Source organism: Leucopleurus acutus (assembly GCF_964270905.1).
Source record: "Leucopleurus acutus genome assembly, chromosome: 11".
NCBI lineage: Eukaryota > Metazoa > Chordata > Mammalia > Artiodactyla > Delphinidae > Leucopleurus > Leucopleurus acutus.
The window spans coordinates 57,695,875-57,715,543 of NC_139152.1; the positions used below are offsets into that span (position 1 = coordinate 57,695,875).

At 37.6% G+C, this 19,669-nt stretch overlaps 1 protein-coding gene across 1 annotated transcript in view; it reads right to left on the reverse strand.

Annotated features, from left to right (window-relative positions):
* Positions 1 to 19,669, reverse strand: part of PTPRR (protein tyrosine phosphatase receptor type R) — a 262,655-nt gene that overhangs the window by 46,481 nt on the left and 196,505 nt on the right. The window lies entirely within an intron of this gene.

A 19,669-nucleotide genomic window follows, 5' to 3' on the forward strand; every position in this document is an offset into this window, starting at 1 on the left:
AGTTTTGTTGTTGGAAATAACTCTGAATTGAGAAAATGCACTATAGTTTATTAAGGGGTATAGTTGCTACAGAAATAATAACATGGCTAATAAATTAAGTGAAAAATTTAGGAAAAGTAAACACAGCGTTTGAATTGAGGAATGAGATGTAACGCAAACCTACCTTATTTATCTGTATATCTGAGAGTCCAGTATATAAATTCTATATCCACCCTAATTCTTCTGATATCCATATACCATACCCATGATTTTATTGAACACAGGAAGCTCACAGGAGAAAAATAATCTTTTTATTTTAGGTCAAATGATTGTCATTGAAATAGAACTTAAAAGTTTAAAATGTACATATTTTTTATAACTTCTGATTTATCCCTAAAAGATAGGTTTTTCATCCTCCATTTATGTATGTATGTAATGTATATGTAGGTCTATGTGTGTAATTGCATATGCATATATGTATTTATTTAATTCTGTGATAAACTTACCAGGGACCATAAAGACCACAGACCCTCGTACTAAATTACAATTGATTCTTCCTCTGTGATTTCCCTCCTCTTGTTGGGAGGCAAGGTGGTGTTCTTCCAACATATAAAGGCTCCTTGTGTCCTGAAAGAAGGTGTGAGTGCCTCTTACTAGTAATATTGGCTGTGTGGAACCAAGAATTAACTATAAAATAGCATATGCTGAGGGTCAAAGTCAGAAATTGTACTTAAAGAAACGTTAAATTTAAAGGGGCCTGAAGTGAGCATCAGGCGATCAAATATGGTGCCAACTGGTTGGTGTCCCAAGGTAATGGAGAACCGGCAAATACAGGTCAAAACAAATGTGAGTAGAGAGAATACAAGAAGACACCAGGCCCAGCATATTATTTCCTTGGAATGGTATTTTACATGTATGGAACACTACCTCAGGAAATACTGAAGTGGCTACAGCTTAATTTTAAGGAATGCAAAATTGTTAGAACATACAACAAAAACCCCAGTAAACAAAAACATATCAGTTCTTTCCTCCTATGAATCTGCTTCTGGTCGTAGCTTTGGTGTCATTCTATAGTTTGATATATAATGTTGTCATTTTTGTTAATTTCTAAATGGTTTGTAATTGTAGTTTTAATTCTTGCTTTAACTCAATGGTAACTAAGTGTTTGCCCATTTATTGTCCTTATTAATGTCTAGTAAGAGTACATGGAAATCAGTGAATGGATTTCTAATTACTGGAATTTCTTGATTCTTTCTTTGAGACAAATACTATAAAAAATTTTCTAAATATTTCATACATACTTCTGCTGGCAGCTGCTTTGTTTATCTATCTATGTATCTATTGACATATATCTCTATATATCATATATAAGCACATATGTACATATATAGCACCTTATATATTATATTATGATATATTATTAAAGATATTATTCCAATCTATTTTTTTCCTTACTTTTTTCCTACTGGATTTCTCATAGCCTGAGATATGTATGTGAATCTTCCACAGTAACTGTTTTTGTTATTTTTCCTTATATTTCTAACAGCTTTTACTTTATATATTCAGCCATTACGTTATTTGATGAGATTCATAATTATATCTTCACTGTAAATTTTATCAATATCAAATACTTTCTCAATTTTATGTTTGGCCTCACATTTGACTTTTGCTTCCCAGTTTTATTGAGACCCAATTGACGTACGGCATTGTGTTAAGTTTAAGGTGTTTGACTTACATATATTATAAAATGATTATGCACTAAATTCAGTTAACATTCATCACCTCATATAGATACCAAAAACAAACTTTTTTCCTGTGATAAGAACTCTTAGGAACTACTCTCTTAACACTTTCAAATACTGTATACCACATAGCAGTGTTAACCATAGTCATCATGTTGTACATTACATCCGTAGTACATATTTATCTTACAACTGAAAGCTTGTACATTTTGACCACTTTCATCCAATTCATCCTCCCTCCACCCCTCACATCTGACTTAAAAAAAATTAATATTGATATACCTGCTTTTTTTTTTCTTGGCATGTTCCTGAAAATCTTTTTCTAGTTTCTATTATTATTTTTAACTCTTTTGAATCACTGTACTAGGGATTAGGGGATAGCATTTTGGACACCCCATAAAATATCACCTACCTGATAAGAGGGACGGTTGCCCCCCACCATGTTTTCTTTTTGGTGGCTGCTGGTGGTGACCGACAGGGCTCCTTTCTTTCTGAGTAGGGGGAAACAGCTGAGGAGGAGCAAAGGGTGGTTCTCCTTTCAGGCCAAGAATTTTAATCTTTTTTTTTTTTTTTTTTTGCGTTACCTGGGCCTCTCACTGTTGTGGCCTCTCCTGTTGCAGAGCACAGGCTCCGGACACGCAGGTTCAGCGGCCATGGCTCACGGGCCTAGCCGATCTGCGGCATGTGGGATCTTCCCGGACCAGGGCTCGAACCTGTGTCCCCTGCATCGGCAGGAGGAATCTCAACCACTGCGCCACCAGGGAAGCCCTTTAATCTATTTTTAATGGGAAAGTGGTTTTTAAAGTTTCTCAATCCAGTTCTTTTGGCCTTTAAATTGCAGAAATTCCTTCCTAATTCTGATAATAGTTTGCCTATTGGTCTTAGATTTTAGTGTATTTGTGAGAATTTGACTTTTGCTGGTTACATAGATAGTTGAGTAAGGAGCTGGGAGAAGCAGCTTAGGGGACTGCTAATCAGATGCCATTTTAAACCACTATTCCATTCCGTCCTTTTTCAGCCCTAAAATACAAAAGTATGTACAAACCTGTGAACTGAGGGATACTCAGTGCTACAATGGTTTAGTAGAAAGTGAGGTCTCTTCTGTCCAGAGTGGTCGGAGCAGATGTATGAATGAGGATGAATTGAGTTGGGTCTTGAAGATAAAAGATAAATTTTGAGTAGATGGTTATTTCAGAGAGAGAGTCTGGCAGGAAAAAAAAAGTGTGGGAGCAGGAAATGATAAGGCATCTTTGAGAAATCTCGTATCATCAGTTTGAGCTAGAGTTCAGTTGTGTAAAATGTATTTTGGAACCGGGGGCAGGGTTATGTAGGAGAGTTGAAAGAGAAGCAAGAGTCATAGAAACAAGAGTATAAAAAGCCTCCTGAATCCAGAAAAGAGAGAATTCAGAGCATCAAGTTATATCAACCTCTGTTTTGGCTTCTCGCCGCATACTCTGCCGAAACCTGGAGGATTAAAAGCCTCTGGGATCCCTGTCTAAGGTCTTTTTGATCCTATGAGTAAATTTTCTAAGGATTCTGTGATGAACTGAGAGCCCTGGAAGCATTTTCATGCAAACTGACTTGGTCAGGAAGAACCACTTTTGTTTGTCAAGGGAAGGAAGAAGGAAACGAATATTATTTATTCAACATCTACTATTTGCCAAGCACTGTTCTAAGCACTTTCACATATGGTATCTCAATCTTCAGAGCATCCCTCTGAGGTATTATTATTTTCCCCCATTTCACAGGTGAAGAGATAACTAATAGGAACAGGATAGCAGAATAAAGATTCAATCCAAGTTAGAACATAGAACCCAAGCTCTTTCTGCTTTGCCACCCAAAAGCAAGGGTAAGGTGGGCAGATTATGTTAGACTGTGCAGTGCCCTATGTAGAGTTGGGGTCAGTGGTTGGGGGGAAAGTTAGGATTACTGAATTATAATGTGAAGACAGTGCAGTATTCAAGGTACAAATTCAATCTTTACAGGCATACTTGTCTGGGCTCAAACCTGCCTCTCTCATGTCGTTGTGGTGGACCTTTGGTCTGGCTATTTAGCCTTGTTACATCTCAACTTCCTCCTCTTTTGTGAAATGAATAATTCAGTGTACCTACTTCAGAGGATTATTACAAGGATTAACCAGATAGTTTAAGTAAACTGCTTTTAAATAAGATGCCTGGCTACTAATAAATTTGGGTCATAATGAATAAAGTCCTATATAACTCTCACCTTCTACTTCTCTAAGAGATCCATTTTAAGAGATCTTCACAAAAACTCGAAAATTCTTTACACTGAGATTAACGTTTTGAAATCGATGGATAGATTCTATAGCTTGTCACTAAAGAAAAACACATCCTTCTTGATAACCTCTTTCTCTTAAAATTTCTTTTTATTATGGCAAGGCCATCTTCCCTGAATCCTAAACAATTCCAGAACACTTCACCTCAATGCCTCAGACAATGTCTTAAAGTTTAATTATGGAGTCGAACTGGTACAGGCTGTTGACCTTACAGAAAACACTTTCCACAAAACAGCCCTTATCTTGAGGGCTTTTCTATCCTGGCCATGAAATATTACCATATGATGTCATTAGCTTGGAAAAATCTCTGCTTTTGTTAATTCTTATTTTCAAGGAACAACCAATATCTAGGTTAACTGAAATATAGTGGAATTAGGAAACAGAATCAGTAGAATCCACTTAAAAAGGTGTACACTTCTTAGTCATGTCTTGGGTTGGAGAGAAGAGATTAAATACACATCCACATATATTTTAAAGTGTTAATTTTTCTGTTATAAAAGTAACACATGTTCATTGTAGAAAATTTTAAACTTAGGAGTTTCAGGGACTTCCCTGGTGGTGCAGTGGTTAAGAATCCGCCTGCCAATGCAGGGGACATGGATTCGAGCCCTGCTCAGGGACAATCCCACATGCCACGGACCAACTAAGCCCGTGCGCTACAACTACTGTGCCTGTGCTCTAGAGCCTGCGAGCCACAACTACTGAGCCTGCGTCCCACAACTACTGAAGCCCGTGCCCAGAGCCCGTGCTCCACAACAAGAGAAGACACCGCAATGAGAAGCCCGCGCAAAGCAACGAAGAGTAGCCTCTGCTTGCTGCAACTAGAGAAAGCCTGCTCACAACAATGAAGACCCAATGCAGCCAAAAGTAAATAAATTAATTAATTAATAAAACTTAGGAGTTTCAAAAAAGAAATTAAAACCACTCAGTCTCATAAACATCACTAACATTTAAATTGACGTTTCAAATTTGCGATTTTATAGGCAGTACTGGCAGTGATTTATTGTTTTAATTTTTATTTCTTTGGTTATAGATGAGGATAAACACTTTCAAATGACTATTGTTCATTTATTGGTCATTACCTTTGAGAACTGTCTGTTCATCCTCTTTCTTAACGTTTATATTGTGGCATTAATGTACTTATTATTGATTGCTATGATAAGTAAGATACTATTTTTCAGACCCTATTGCATATATACATCTTATTGTTACTTTAAAATACTAAGGATTTTTTTAAAGTATATTTACATTTAGTCAAACACATTAAATTCTACAAATTAAATATTAAACTAAAAAGGAAAAGGTATCAATCTTTTCTTTTGTGGTTTCTTGCATTGCTTTAAAATCCATAGAAATTCTTCTCCTGGAAGTTTAGATATTTTTAAAAAACTTAATCTTTTAATCGATTTATAATTTATTTGGGGGTATGGTAAAGGTAAGAATAACCTAGGTTTTGTTTTTTTTTCCCCAAATAGGTTATCCATGTTTCTAACACTATTTACTAAACAATCTAGAGAAGGGATGTGTTTTATAAATATGGGAATATTAGGTTTTTAACTAGCTATCCCTGACTAATGATCTGGAGGAGAAAATACCACTTTACTGAACTAAGAGAACGTACTTCTGCTCCACAGTACCCATAAAGCAAATGGTAAGAAGTGAGGTGAGAATCAGAAAGACATCTCAAGAAGAAGACAAAACCGATGTAAGAAATTAAGAGAAAATTTAAACTAAGGGATGGGAACAAAAAATCTAAAGGATTTAGAGAAAATAATCAACAAAAATAACAGAAGGAGATCTGGACCTTTAATAAAAACGGAATGCGGAAAACTAAGAACACAAAGTCTTATTAAAAACTTTGCTTCTTTTTTTGTTACGTAACTCTGGCAAACTGTTTAGAATTTTTTTATACCTTATGATTGCTGTTGGACAAAAGGGAACATAATGGAAAGCTTTATCACACTCCCACTGTAGCACCAATTTTTATTTATGCCAAAAAATAAATAAGAGGGAGGAAATTCAAAAGATACCAATGCAAACAATTGAAGGAAAAAGCAAATTCTTAAGGAAAGGTAAAAGGAATGCAATAAACAGCATGCTAATTACAATTAAGTAAAAAGGAAAACATGTATAAATATTATGGGCCAGGGCCACACATTCATTTCAGCAAGAGAATATAAACATCTGTTGAAATTGTTCAGTTTTTGCCTTGCTGTTCCTAATGACCAAGAGGTGAAAAGAAAATACAAGCTAAAAATACAAGAACAGTTGAGTGCTGGAATATCTCAGAAACTAGGCATTTCTTTTCCTGGTAGTTGGGACAATATGCTGCAGTTCAGAAGCTGGATTTAGGCAGAAAGGCTACAGTTTCCAGCATTGTGACCATGGCTCTAATCCTCAGCTATGGCTGCTCTTTTTGTGGTACCTTGGCCACCAAGAACAGTGAGACTTCAAGTGTGGCCCCTCATTTTGTGCCCAACAAAGAATGGAAATGGGAGCAAGAGAACAAAATGAAACAGTGATCCGTTTGCCTGGAGTCCAGAAAGATGTACTTCTGAAACTACTGAACTATGAAATTACACTTCAGTGGGAAATAGTGGTAGCTGCTTATCTCGAAGTACTTGAAACGGGAATGGAAAAAGATGCATTGAAAAATTATGAGAATAATTTAGTACAGAATGAAGGTGAACAGTTCTCTGAGAGCTTTTCCAGTCTTATTTTTTTTGTTCTGTCAAAAATATGCATAATTTGTTCAGAGCTGTCTATCAGTATACACATCTAATCCTACATGATGAGAAGAAAGAAGTTTAATATTGAAGTCCTCTCCAGATCTGAAATGTTGTGAGTCTGAGACCTTCAGGCCAACAGTTCCTCCCTGTGCATTAAATCATAATGATCATGAACCTGATAATCTTGGCTTGATCGTAACGGTGTGCTTAAGACCCCTGCCCACCTACTTGATGTTTCTGAATTCGTTTTGCTCATTAAATTTGTCCACATATTAAGTTTTCTAGGAGATTTCTAATAAAGACAAAAGAAAAAGAAAAGAAAAAGAAGCTCTAACTCATTTGAATAACAAAAGAAAAAACATCGAAATACAGAGATGGAATTCCTTTACTATGCATAGATTGACTGGCCTCCACAGTTCTTTTTTTTTTTTATGAATTTTTTTTCTTAATTAATTAATTTATTTAGGGCTGTGTTGGGTCTTCGTTTCTGTGCGAGGGCTTTCTCTAGTTGTGGCAAGCGGGGGCCACTCTTATCGTAGTGCGCGGGCCTCTCACTATCGCGGCCTCTCTTGTTGCAGAGCACAGGCTCCAGACGCACAGGCTCAGTAGTTGTAGCTCATGGGCCTAGTTGCTCCGCGGCATGTGGGATCTTCCCAGACCAGGGCTTGAACCCGTGTCCCCTGCATTAGCAGGCAGATTCTCAACCACTGTGCCACCAGGGAAGCCCCTCCACAGTTCTTTGAAACTCCAGATTCTATGATTTTTAAGTTCTAAGGGTAATGGAATTAATGAATGGTTTGCTGTTTCCTTCCATCTCTTTACCTTCAAATAAATTATGTATAGTGCTAACCCCTATCCTGGATCTCTTGACAGATGAGAGGGAAAATTTAAAAAAGAGAAAAAAAAAAAGAGAAAAAAAAAAGAGGAGGATATGGAGTGCTAAGTTAAATTGTGACAAATTCAAAGCTCTTGGAAAGTTAAATGGTGACATAAATGCAGTATTACTAATTTCTAGAAGCGGAAATAAATGAATAGGTATTGTGACCATCTATAATAAAATTTCCCAAAGGAAATCCTGTAGGGAAGACATGTATTAAGTATAAAAGATACCAGGCCCAGGAAGATGAAAAACAAATTTCACTCTAAAGTAAAAAGAAAAATCTTACAATGTAGAGAAAATTTTTGGTTTGATAAATGATTGATTTCCTTACTTGAAAGCACCTGTTTCACTAGGTAGAACATTCCTGACCCTTTTGAGTGATTAAATAAATATTTTTTAATTCATACAATGATATCTGACCTTTTATATATGTACAGCATGAGGTAAAATTTACTACACCCTTCTTTCATTATTTTAAAAAATAAAAATCAAAACAATCATTAAAAAAATAAATTGAACTTGTTACATTGTTCTTTGAGCATTGACCTTGGAATCTGAGTTTAAATCAATGCTCTGGGGCTTCCCTGGTGGTGCAGTGGTTGAGAGTCCACCTGCCAATGCAGAGGACACGGATTCGTGCCCCGGTCCGGGAAGATCCTACATGCCGTGGAGCGGCTGGGCCCATGAGCCATGGCCGCGGAGCCTGTGCATCCGGAGCCTGTGCTCTGCAACGGGAGAGGCCACAACAGCGAGAGGCCCGTGTACCGCAAAAAAAAAAAAAAAAAAAAAAAAAAAAAAATCAATGCTCTGCACTTCACTAAGCTCTTTCAGCCTCAGACTCCTTAATCTGCAAATGGGGACAATAATAAAACTCACAGGATTTGTTCACATTTTAAAAGATAAAGAAGCAAAAATATATGCACATTTCTAGCCTAATAACTGGCATATAACATAATATGTGAATGATTATAGTAATTAATAATGATCATGTGATAATTCTTATTTCACTCCATGCACACATGGCTGTGTGGCAGCTATATGGCATACACTGATGAACATTTGAAGAAGGCAAGGTTAGGAAAGTTGGTTAGTGATGAAGAGTCAGTAGCAGTGTTACATATGCAAAGTCAGTGGTCACCTATGTTGGGACCAGTTTTCATTCCTCAAGCCCTTAAAATTCTTACCTTAATAACTTTTTTCAGATTCAAAATAATGCATAGTCACCATGAAAATTAAAAATATAGATACAAGAAAGAAAAATATCCTATAATACCAACACGAAGAGTAATTGCTAATAACATTTTAAGTGTCTGTCCTTCAAGTTTTAAACATGTATATATATGCATGACAAAAATCTAGATTTTTTAGTCTACATATTCTTTTATGGCTTGCTTTTTATTTAACTAAATATATCACAAATATATTTATTTGTGTCTTTGTGTCGTCAAATTTATTTACACACGAATTGCCAACACTATATAGCACTCTATTGGACGGATGTATCAGTCTGTATGTACCCCTAGGTCTGAAGTGGGTTTCTTCTAGACAGCATATATACAGGTCTTCTTTTTGTATCCATTCAGCCAGTCTACGTCTTTTGGTTGGAGCATTTAATCCATTTACATTTAAGGTAATTATCGATATGTATGTTCCTATTACCATTTTCTTACTTGTTTTGGGTTTGTTATTGTAGGTCTTTTCCTTCTCTTGTGTTTCCTGCCTAGAGAAGTTCCTTTAGCATTTGCTGTAAAGCTGGTTTGGTGGTACTGAATTCCCTTAACTTTTGCTTGTCTGTAAAGGTTTTAATTTCTCCATCGAATCTGAATGAGATCCTTGCTGGGTAGAGTAATCTTGTTTGTAGGTTTTTCTCTTTCATCACTTTAAATATATCCTGCCACCCCCTTCTGGCTTGCAGAGTTTCTGCTGAAAGATCAGCTGTTAACCTTATGGGGATTCCCTTGTATGTTATTTGTTGTTTTTCCCTTGCTACTTTTAATATTTTTTCCTTGTACTTTATTTCTGATAGTTTGATTAATATGTGTCTTGGCGTGTTTCTCCTTGGATTTATCCTGTATGGGACTCTCTGTGCTTCCTGGACTTTATTAACTATTTCCTTATCCATATTAGGGAAGTTTTCAACTATAATCTCTTCAAATATTTTCTCAGACCCTTTCTTTTTCTCTTCTTCTTCTGGGACCCCTACAATTCGAATTTTGGTGTGTTTAATGTTGTCCCAGAGGTCTCTGAGACTGTCCTGAATTCTTTTTATTCTGTTTTCTTTATTCGGCTCTGCTGTAGTTATTTCCACTATTTTGTCTTCCAGGTCACTTATCCGTTCTTCTGCCTCAGTTTTTCTGCTACTGATTCCTTCTATAGGATTTTTAATTTCATTTATTGTGTTGTTCATGATTGTTTGTTTGCTGTTTAGTTCTCCTAGGTCCTTTTTAAACGTTTCTTGTATTTTCTCCATTCTATTTCCAAGATTTTGGATCATCTTTACTATCATTCTGAATTCTTTTTCAGGTAGACTGCTTATTTCCTCCTCATTTGTTATGTGTGGTGGGTTTTTACCTTGCTGTTTCATCTGCTGTGTGTTTCTCTGTCTTCTCATTTTGCTTAACTTACTGTGTTTGGTGTCTCCTTTGCACAGGCTGCACATTCATGGTTCCCATTGTTTTTGGTGTCTGCCCTCAGTGGCTAAGGTTGGTTCAGTGGGTTGGGTAGCCTTCCTGGTAGAGGGAACTAGTGCCTGTGTTCTGGTGGATGAGGCTGGATCTTGTCTTTCTGGTGGTCAGGTCCATGTCTGGTAGTGTGTTTTGGGGTGTCTGGGACCTTATTATGATTTTAGGCAGCCTCTCTGCTAATGGGTATGGTTGTGTTGCCGTCTTGCTTGTTGTTTGGCATAGGGTCTCCAGCACTGTAGCTTGCTGGTTGTTGAGTGGAGCTGGGTCTTGTCGTTGAGATGGAGATCTCTGGGAGATTTTTCCCATTTGATATTATGTGGAGCTGGGAGGTCTCTGGTGGACCAATGTCCTGAACTTGGCTCTCTGCGCTCAGAGGCACTGCCCTGACACCTGGCTGGAGCACTGAGAGCCTGTCATCCACACCACTCAGAATAAAAGGGAGAAAAAAAGAAAGAAAAAAAGATAAATTAAAATAAAATAAAATGAAAAAGTTATTAACATAAAAAACAAAAAATAAGTATTAAAAATTTTTTTGAAGTAATTAAAAAGAAAGAAAGAAGAGAACAACCAAACCAAAAAACAAATCCACCAATGATAACAAGCACTGAAAACTATACTAAAACAAACAAACAAACAAAACCGGACAGACAGAACCCCAGGACAAATGGTAAAAGCAAAGTTATACAGACAAAATCACACACAGAAGCATATGCATACACACTCACAAAAAGAGAAAAAGGGAAAAAAATAATATATATCTTTGCTCCCAAAGTCCACCTCCTCAATTTGGGATCATTTGTTGTGTATATTGGTATTCCACAGATGCAGGGCACATCAAGTTGACTCTGGAGATTTAATCCGCTGCTCCTGAGGCTGCTGGGAGAGATTTCCCTTTCTCTTCTTTGTTTGCACAGCTGCTGGGATTCAGGTTTGGATTTGGCCCTGCCTCTGCATGTAGGTCGCCTGAGGGCATCTGGTCTTCGCTCAGACAGGACAGGGTTAAAGGAGCAGCTGATTAGGGGTCTCTGGCTCACTCAGGCCATGGGGAGGGATGGGTACAGCAGAGGCCAGTGTGACACTGCACCAGCCTGAGGTGTGCCATATGTTCTCCTGGGGAAGTTGTCCCTGGATCAAGGGACCCTGGCAGTGGCGGGCTGCACAGGCTCCAGGAAGGGGAGGTGTGGATAGTGACTTATGCTTCTCGGTGGCTGCAGCAGCAGCCTTAGGGTCTCATGCCTGTCTCTGGGGTCTGCACTGATAGCCACAGCTTGCGCCCATCTCTGGAGCTCCTTTAAGCAGCACTGTTAATTCCCTCTCCTCGCGCACCAGGAAACAAAGAGGCAAGAAAAAGTCTCTAGCCTGTTCGGCAGTTCCAGACTTTTTCCCGGACTCCCTCCCGGCTAGCTGTGGGGCACTAGCCTCCTTCAGGCTGTGTTCACGCAGCCAACCCCAGTCCTCTCTCTGGGATCCAACCTCCAAAGCCCGAGCCTCAGCTCTCAGCCCCAACCCATCCCGGCGGGTGAGCAGACAAGCTTCTCGGGCTGGTGAGTGCTGGTCGGCACCAATTGTCTGTGCGGGAATCTCTCCACTTTGCCCTCTGCACCTCTGTTGCTGCGCTCTCCTCTGTGGCTCCGAAGCTTCCCCCCTCCGCCCGCGAAGGGGCTTCCTAGTGTGTGGAAACCTTTCCTCCTTCACAGCTCCCTCCCAGTGGTGCAGGTCCTGTCCCTATTCTTTTGTCTCTGTTTTTTCTTTTTTCTTTTGCCCTACCCAGGTACGTGGGGAGTTTCTTGCGTTTTGGGAGGTCTGAGGTCTTCTGCCAGCATTCAGTAGGTGTTCAGTAGGAGTTGTTCTACATCTAGATGTATTTCTGGTGTATTTGTGGGGAGGAAGGTGATCTCTGAGTCTTACTCTTCCGCCATCTTGAAGCTCCTCCTCCACTTGCAGAGTTTCGGTTGAAAGATCAGCTGTTAACCTTATGGGGATTCCCTTGTATGTTATTTGTTGCTTTTCCCTTGCTGTTTTTAATATTTTTTCTTTGTATTTAATTTTTTTTTGTTTGTTTTTTGTTTTTTTGGCGGTACGCGGGCCTCACTACTGTGGCCTCCCCCGTTGCGGAGCACAGGCTCCGGACGTGCAGGCTCAGCGGCCATGGCTCACTGGCCCAGCCGCTCCGTGGCATGTGGGATCTTCCCGGACCGGGGCACGAACCCGTGTCCCCTGCATCGGCAGGCAGACTCTCAACCACTGCGCCACCAGGGAAGCCCTGTATTTAATTTTTGATAGTTTGATTAATATGTGTCTCGGTGTGTTTCTCTTTGGGTTTATCCTGTATGAGACTCTCTGTGCTTCCTGGAGTTGATTGACTCTTTCCTTTCCCATGTTAGGGAAGTTTTTGACTATAATCTCTTCAAATATTTTCTCAGACCCTTTCTTTTTCTCTTCTTCTTCTGGGACCCCTATAATTCAAATGTTGGTGCATTTAATGTTGTCCCAGAGGTCTCTGAGGCAGAGGTCTCAATTCTTTTCATTCTTTTTTCTTTATTCTGCTCCCTGGCAGTTATCTCCACTGTTTTATCTTCCAGCTCACTTATCCATTCTTCTGCCTCAGTAATTCTGCTATTGATTCCTTCTAGAGTATTTTTAATTTCAGTTATTGTGTTCATCACTGTTTGTTTGGTCTTTAGTTATTCTAGATACTTGTTAATTGTTTCTTGTATTTTCTCCATTCTGTTTCTGAGATTTTGGATTATCTTTACTTTATTACTCTGAATTCTTTTTCAGGTAGGTTGCCTATTTCGTCTTCATTTATTGGTCTTGTAGGTTTTTACCTTGCTCCTTTGTCTGTAACATATTTTCTTGTCGTTTCTTTTTTTTTTTTTTTTTTTGATGGGTGGGGCTGTATTCCTGTCTTACTGGTTGTTTGTCCTGAGGTGTCCAGCACTGGATTTTGCAGGCAGTTGGATAGAGCCGGGTCTTGGTGCTGAGATGAGGACCTCCAAGAGGCCTCACTCCAATTAATATTCTCTGGGGTCTGTGGTTCTCTGTTAGTCCAGCAGTTTGGACTCAGAGCTGCCACCTCAGGAGCTCAGGCCCAACCTCTGGCCTAGGAACCAAGATTCCGCAAGTGGTCTCTGGGGGTTCCTCCCATCCCCTTAGGTGTCCTTGGTCCCCCACCAGTGCCTGGTAGGTGCCCTAGTTGTGTGGAGACATGAATTCCATGTCCTCCTAGTTTGTCATCTTGACTCTGCCCTCCAATGGATGTGTCATAGTTTACTTAACTAATACCTTATTTTTGGACACTAAGTTGTTTTCAGTTTTTCACCATTATAGACAAGACTACAAATGAATATCCTTGAATCTAATGTTTGTACATTTCCATGATTATTTTTAGGTCAAGGAGTTTTAAAAACTAACTCAAAATCTCTGAGTTTGGATAAATCACTGGATACATGGAGAATGGAAGAAACATGAAGACTGACTCTTGGGGCTCACTGACATTGAATTAGCTTAGACCCTCTTCATCTCTTGTTCAGACTTTTGCAGTAGCTTCCTAGCAAACTTTCCTAACTCTAAAATCTCCTAGTCCAATGCATTTTGTTCCAGATTTCACCAGAATGATGTTTGAGTACTGAAAAGATGATAATAAAACCCATGTATAGCTGCCCTTGGACATGAATTGCTTTCTCATCTATTCCCTATATATTTCCCCAGCCGCATCTCCTCTCACATCCTTATCTAGATCTGTGCTCCAGGCAGGCCAATCAACCTGCAACTCTGCTTTCTATGCCTGAAATGCACTTGCCCAAATGCTATGGTCTCTTCCCTCTGAATCCTCTTAACAATTTTTTTCCAAAATGTCTCTAGTAATATCATATTCACTAGAAATGATATATCTTAAAGTGTGAATTCCTTGAGGGCAAAGATTTTGACTTTAGTCTTCCCTCTGTATCTAGTCTTGAACACATGGAAAGCAACACTTTTGTCATATGCATGTATAAATAGTTGCAAATGAATTGGTTACGGTAATTCTATGTGTAATTACTGTGCTCCACTGGCTTTTCCAACCCTCTGAAAACAGGGGAAATGGGAAATCATGTTAGACAGGAGTTTGAAAATTTAAAATGGAGAGCCAAGCTTATCTAGGTACTGTAAATGTTACAGTGGGTATTTAGTTTGAGTCTTAATGAATATCAATGATGTCTGAGCATTAACATCCTAAAGTGCTATGGTGATTTCATTTGTAAAAAAGAGAAAAAAAAGTAGTGCTTTGTCTTGTATCCAAGTATGATTAATTTTTTCTCTTTTTTTGGCATTTGGTATTGTTTTGACTGTCACTCATGGTGAGGAGGCTGTTTCCCTTTTAACAAAAGAACAAAATGATGGTAGCTCTAATTTTAGTTCCCAAGTTTACTTTTTCCAAGTTCATATGTTAAGAAAAAGATGATGCTGAGGAAACATTAATAAGTGTCAATGAATAAACCATTCTTTCTGAAATGAGAAATCTTTCTTTGAATTTTAGCTGATTTATATACAAACATACATACATACACACTCACACAATGATGTTTCCTAAGTAACACAATACAATTAATTAACTCCCTGTCTCTTGAAGTAACCAATTACCAAAGAACCCTTTTAGTACTGAACATTACAACTGAATTAAATACATTCACTTACTTTCAAGACCAGAAATGACACACACGATTACAATGATCCATACAGCCCAGCTAAAATGCCAATCATCAAAAAATATACAACTTCTCAGATGCTTCAGTTTTTTTTAACAACATGTGGTGGTTCAGCCCAAGTTTTTTAAACCAAACTCTGCAATTCTTACAGAAATCTAGCTGCTTTTTAGTTTAAGACTACTTTTTAAGTTTTAACTAGCAATGAAGGCACAGTTTTATTCCTCAGTGGTACAATATGAAATATAGCTATAAAGCAACATAACTGATATTGCTAAGTCTGTATGTAAGAGAATTTAAGTGCAAAAATGTAGTAGAGCTGTAAGTATTTCCACCTCTGGCTGCAGCTAGAGTGAATGCTGATAGTACATCTCAGGAAAGAAACCTACATAGAAGATTCAAATATTTTGCTGCCTGTTATGGAATAGAATAATGACTAGGAAGTTATAGGGGTAGAGAATATTTATTTATCTTTAAGAGCACATTGCTTTATACCGAACCCTTGAAGTTCCTTTTAATCACTGGAGAAGAACATTCATAAAATTAAAATTTCACAAAGAAAAATTTCACATTTAATGGAAAGAATTAGATATCTTGAAAAAGTAATTCAATTTAATGTCTATCTGAAAGCTTCTAGAAGTCCTTCTCAGTTATTTGAAGTGAGAAGCAGGTGTCTTAAGTCTTTAGCTGGAGTCCATCATGGTCTCCCTTTACCTAAAATGAACTCAGTCAAAATTATGAAAATCTACTGCCTCCAGAGCTTCCCCAGATGTTTATCCAAGAACAGTAATTTATTTAAATATACATTCCTGTGTTTGTTCAGTGTTCATTTAAAAGTGCACCACCCAGCAATGCCGTCGCGGGCCTTGGTCAGTTCAAATGCTTTAGGAATAAACCAGGATGATGGTGGCCAGCTAAAGTCATTGGCCTTTCACCTTGGAATTTCGGAGTAGGGAGTTGCTTCCTCTTGGCCAGTGAAGAGTAAATGATTTTGCTGGGTTACTTTGTGGCCATGGATTGTATCTAAAGTGCCATCAGTTCTCAGGTGGAAGGAAGGCCTCAATTACCTGGGAGAGTTGTGTTAGTGATAAACGAAGAGAGTGACACTTGATCATGAGGATTTCATTCTTGCCAATGTAAATACACAATCATGCTATCAGTCACGCCTACTACAAGGATAGATGTTTAAATATAAATTATTGAACAAAGTTGCTAATAGTTAAAACAAGCCTTCCCCCCCTCAAGTAACTGGGATTTGTTGATCTGATGCCATTCATAATAATTCATTTTTATTTCTGGGTCTTCTCTTATCCACTGTCAGATGAAATAAGTGCAAGATAACTCTGAAAATAGAATAGCCATTCACCCAAGGAGAGAGATCATGCATACCAGACAAAGTAAAGAATTCTTACTTTGGATTCTGTGTTTTATTATCTATATTATGTTCAAGGAGCAGATGGACTGGTAAAAAATAAATATTTCTGGAATGCAAAATGCCATACACATTTTTAAGAGTGAACTGAAATTTGTCATGTAAAGGATACTTTTATACTTGTTGTAGGAAATACATCCCTTTCCTTTTCCATAAATAAAAATGTTCTAAATTATCACATTTCAACCAAATCAAATAAAGTGGAAAAAATGTCAGAAGCACCATCCAACTAATTTTCTAGAAATAGCCAACATTTTGCTATAAAATTAAAGTTATATATACTTCCCCCTTTGTTATTGAGGTGTAATTTACATACCATAAAGTTTTCTTTTTTAAAGTGTGCAATTCAATAGTTTTTAGTAGAGTTTATATGTTGTGTAAACAACACAATAATCAATTTTACAAGCTGACCCTTGAACAACATAGGAAAATCCATGTATTTATTGAAAAAAAAATCCATGTACAAGAGGACCTGTGCAGCTGAAATCTGTGTTGTTCAAGAGTCAACTGTATAACATTTTCCTCACCCCAAAAGGAACTCCCTACTCATTAGAGGTTACTCCCCATTCCTCCTTTTCCCAGTCCCTGGAAACTACTAATCTACTTTCTGTGTCTATGAATTTGCCTATTTTGGACATTTCATATAAATGGAACTTATGCATCTGACTTCTTTCACTTAGTTTAATGTTTTCAAGGTTCATCCATGTTGTAGTAGCTATCAGTACTTCATTCCTTTTTATGGCACAGTGTATTCTATTGTATGGCTATACCACATTTATTTATTCATTTATCAGTTGATGGACATTTGGATAGTTTCCACTTTGGGCTGTTATGAATAATGCTGCTAGGAACATTTGTGTACAAGTTTTTTTGTGTGTGGCCATGTGTTTTCATTTCTCCTGGGTATACATGTTGGAGTGGGATTGCTTGGTCATATGGTAACTCTAGGTTTAACTTTATGAGAAACTGCGAAATGTTTTTCTAAAGTGGCTGACCATTTTACATTTCCACTAGCAATATATGAGGGCTCTAATTTCCCCACATCCTTGCCAATGCTTGCTATTGTCTATAGTTTTGATTGAGGCTATCCTAGTGGGTGTGAAGTGGTCTGTTATTTGGTTTTGATTGCATTTCCTTAATGACTAATGAGGTTGAGCATCTCCTTATGTGCTTACTGGTGACTTGTATACAGTGTCTTCTATGGAGAAATGTCTATTCAAACACTTTGCCCATTTTAAAACTGGGTTATTTGTTTTTTTTATTTTTGAGTTGAAAAGTTATTTATACATTCTGGACGCTAGACCCTTATCAGATATAAGATTTGCCAATATTTTCTCCAATTTTGTGCATTGCCTTTTTATTTTCTTGAGAGTATCTGTGATGGTTAATTTTATATGTCAGCTTGACTGTGCCAGGGGATGGCCAGATATTTGGTCAGTCATCATTCTAGGTGTTCTGGGGTGAGACTAACATTTAAATCAGTTGACTGAGTAAAGCAGATTGCCTTCTTTCCCTCCATAATATAAGTGGGTCTCATCTAATCAGTGGAAGGCCTGAGTAAAACAAAAAGGCTGACTTCTCCTAATTAACAGAGAATTCTTCCTGCCTGACAGCCTTTGAACTAGGAAATCAATTTGTTCCTGCCTTTGGACTTGAACTGAAACACTGACTCTTCCTGGGTTGCAAATCTGCCAGCCTACACATACTGGAACCACATTAGCTCTCTGGGTCTCCAGCTTGCCTACTCACCCTACAGATCTTGGGACTTGGGAGCTTCCATAATCACGTGAGCCAATTCCTTATAATGAATCTCTTTACATACGTGTGTGTGTGTGTGTGTGTGTGTGTGTGTGTGTATGTGTGTAAATACATCCTATCAGTTGTTTCTCTGGAGAACCCTGACTTACATCCTCTCCTTTGAAGCACAAACATTTTTATTTTGATGAAGTCCAAGTTACCTATTTTTTCTTTGGTGGTTGTGTTTTTGGTGTCATAACTGAGAAATCATTGCCTAATCCAAGGTAATGAAGACTTACGCCTATGTTTTCTAGGAGTTTTACAGTTTTATCTCTTACATTTAGGTATTTGAGATGTAGTAAGGCAGAAAGATACATACTTTGGGGTATCATTTGTATAGAGTTTATGAAAAATTATACTATATATCGTTTATGTTTTATATATTATTTATGATATACACTATATATTATGCTATATATATGATACATATTTATCAAGTAAAAGTGTGACAATAGTTATGGGAATGATTAAACACCAAATGTAGAATAGTGATTGTCTTTGAGGGATAGGAAAGGGAATTAGATTAGTTAAAAGCAACCAGAGTTCCTATTGTATTTATAATAAAATGTTTTATTAATTAAGCTTGATGGTAGAAGCTTAGATTTCATAGTGTAATACTGTATATATTTGTAAATGAAATATATCATAATAAAAGAAGCCAGTGTAATATCAAGAATCACATGAGGGATGCTAATAAAGCTATGTCCGCGTAGCATAGATTGAAGTGTAGTTTTGTCACTGCTTGGTTATTCTTACATAGACACTCAAAGCTATATTCCTGGCCTTAAAGACTGTGTCTACTTACATTATCATTCAAATAATGTGGTTACTGTTCCACTCCCACTTCATTTTATCTTGAGTAGACATACCTATGCTATAAATATCTATTAATTCAAAGAAAGCAATAACTTATTTAATTTTTAAAACATTAACAATTATAAAATTAATATGTACTTACAGTAAAGTTTTCAAATAAAAAAATGGAAAAAAAAGTCCCTTCCCCCTTAGTTCCTCCCATCTCCTGATTTTCTGGTTCTACTTTTCAGAGCTCACCACTGTTCAGGTCCTTATGCACTCTTTCTGAAATTATCAGTGCATTTACAAAGAGAAACATGTGTATGTTTTTTAAAATATATTGGATCATAAAATTCCATACAGTTTTGCAACTATTTTTCCATTTTCCATTATACATTAGAAAGCTTATCTTATTAGAGTAGCAATGTAGATTTCATAAATAATAATATATAATGATGTATATGTGTTGATGAATATCTAATAATAGCTATTTACCTCCAATTCTTTTTGCTATTAAAAACAATGTTACAGGGCTTCCCTGGTGGCGCAGTGGTTAAGAATCTGCCTGCCAATGCAGGGGACACACGTTCAAGCCCTGGTCTGGGAAGATCCCACATGCCGCGGAGCAACTAAGCCCATGCACCACAACT